Here is a 2,917-nt window from a genome sequence, read left to right on the forward strand (position 1 = left end):
CTGTATCGGTTCAGAATTCTTAAGCCCTTAGAAACTCAATGGAACAATGACTTGTGTTATAACTTTCAACATCCATGGCAAGTCTCGTCCAATTCGGTCTATAAACAGATATAGCCCCCTTAAAAAGCGGACCCCGATTTGACTTTTTGAGCCCTTAGAATTCTAAATTTTCATCCGATTTGTCAGAAATTTGGAACAAAGACTTAAGTATAAACAGGTATAGCCCCCATATAAACCGATGCCCAGACTTGAGGTTTTGAGTCCTTAGAAGCCTTAATTTTCATCCAATTTAGCTAAAATTCCTATCTTATGACTTATAACATTCATGCCAAGTTTTATCCGAATCGGTCAATATTGTGATATATGCCACCCCTTATCCCGATATGACTCCTTAAGACCAAAATAATTCAAAAACAAACTCAGTTAATAATGATACATTTTTAGCGGAATGTCGGTGGTTACCCAAGATTCGGCCAGACCGAACTTAGCACGCTTTTACTTGTTAGTAAAAATTTCTGATCCTAATTTGCTTTTAAAAATTAATAAAAGATTGAGGTCCAACCATATTGGCTGGGCTGGCAGTGGCACCACACTCCGGTATGCTATCCCACTACTGCTTACCGCGGGGACTCTTGGCTGCTGGTTTTCACCCCTGGCCCGTTGCACCCCTCCTTAGCCAACCTGAATGCCTCGGACTCCTCCATGGCACCCATATTGACGGCAAGCTTAGTGCGGACGTTCCGTCAACGTTAGGAAATCCATCACACAGAACCCCCAGCCTCAGACCATCCCACAATCCGACTTCGCAGAAGCGCGATTACTGAAGATGCCAACCTTCCAGTCGGAGTTTGGTAAGGCAGTTATTAGTTTAAGCAGCAATGAGGCCCGCTGTCACATCGAAAAACACACACACAAGTCTAAAAATAGATTGTGTTCAGTCAGCTATAGCAGGCAGCTCAAGCAAACCACCATTGGGCTCTACTTTCTGTTTTGTTGATGTCAAACACACAGAGGCACACATAAAAACTACATTCGCTGAACCTACTGTTGTTGCACACACTGAAGGCGCTACAGCTCTTTGAGTGAAATTAGAAGTGAGAAATAACAACAACCTAATTCACATATTTATGCACCTAAGCTGTTTTCTAAAAGGCAAAATGATTACATATATTATAGAACTCTACAAAATTTGCAGAGAAAATTGAAGATTTTTTTTTTTATTTTATTATTTTATAAAAAGTATAATTTTATGTGTAGAAATCTGTCTTTTTTTTTGTCAAAATTTAAATTTCTCAATGTTTTGTAAAAATTTTAATTTTTTCAATATTTTTTAAAAATTTAAATTTTTTCAATATTGTGTTGATATTTTAATTTTTTTAATAATTCGTCGAAATTTTAATTTTTTCAATATTTAGTCAAAATTTTAATTTTTTCAATATTTTGTAAACATTTTTTTTATCATTTTTTTAATGAATTTTGATATATTGAAAATTTTGCTATTATTTAAAATTTTATTTTTATAAAAATGTTGTCAAATTTTATCTTGATTATTATTTGAAGAAAAATTTTTCAAGATTTATGGCCATTTTAGAGTAAATATGGACACAATTTTATTTTTATATATTTTCTTAACTTTTTGGCCTACAGTTTTGGTTTTGGTTTCTATTATGCATGCGACGTATGACCATTATCTAGTATATCTTTCCTAGAAAGCGAATCTTACGATTTAACTTCTTATAAGCACTTACAGTTCTTAATTCTTATCCCATTAGCTATGATTCTGCATAATGATAACGGCTTTGGCTTCTGATTATTATGTTAAAATTCTTAAAGGCAGTAAATAAATCAAATATTAGCCCCATCGCGTTGTTTTACTTGTTTACATAAATTCAGTTTTTTAAATGAAAAAAAAAAAAATAATTTTAAAAAGAAACGCTTTTCCAGGTTCTACCGAGATTTGAACTCGGATCGCTGGATTCAAAGTCCAGAGTGCTAACCATTACACCATAGAACCGCTTAACGGACTCGCAGCAAATTAACAGTTTTTTTCGATTGCTCTCTTTGTTTCATACAGCCCGAGAGCATTAAACGATAAATCTCTCTCACTGCCAACACACACAACACAGCACCACACAACGGCAGCTGTTTGGTAGTTGGTAGAAAGTGAATGCCCCTTGGCTAGATCGTTTGAGATAACAACAAAAACATCAACATTCACACAAGGGATGGAAAAGTCAGTACTTAGGTACTTTTTCACTTACTGAAGTACCGTAGTGCCCCCACAGTCAAGTTAATACAATTTATTACGAAAATTTTTCATTTTTAAATGAGTTTAAAACCCCGTTTACACTGCCCATTAAATCCGGGTTTAAGGCTCTCGTCAGCTAATTTTATAAAGGGAAAACAAAGAATCGAGCCATTAAATCCGGATTTAAAGAGCATTATAAACAGGGTTTAAATTGAACCACAGACAAAAACTAGAAAGAAAAATCATCGACTCTTTTAATAGGCATCAAATACAAAGATAAGAGTTAAACGAAAACAAGTAATAAGGCATTCAATTCGGGCGTGCCGAACTTTGGATACCCACCACCTCGGGTATATATATAAACTCCCTTTGATTGCAATCCCGTGAAAATTGGATAACTTATGTATCCAAATTCGGCACGTACATTGAGTGGTCTAATAAATATAAGTCACTGTGGAATTTTGTATTTCAAATTTCAACAAAAACGTGTAATAAATACAGCTTTTATGACCTTAAGACCCTTAACCGGCATTTCGGTCTATATTATAGCTTTATCTAAATACAGTCCGGTTTGAACCATACTAAAGTCGGATGTGTTGGAAAGCGTAAAACTGCTCACTGTTTCAAATTTTAGCGAAATCGGTTAAAAAATAAAACTTTTATGGGCTT

The 2,917-nt window shown here is 34.6% G+C and overlaps 1 non-coding gene across 1 annotated transcript; it reads right to left on the reverse strand.

Moving 5' to 3' along the window:
• Positions 1-1,942: 1,942 nt before the first annotated feature.
• Trnaq-uug (transfer RNA glutamine (anticodon UUG)) lies at positions 1,943-2,014 on the reverse strand. Its single transcript has one exon. It is a non-coding gene; the product is annotated as a tRNA-Gln (tRNA).
• Positions 2,015-2,917: the final 903 nt, after the last annotated feature.

Source organism: Stomoxys calcitrans, chromosome 3 (genome assembly GCF_963082655.1).
Source record: "Stomoxys calcitrans chromosome 3, idStoCalc2.1, whole genome shotgun sequence".
NCBI lineage: Eukaryota > Metazoa > Arthropoda > Insecta > Diptera > Muscidae > Stomoxys > Stomoxys calcitrans.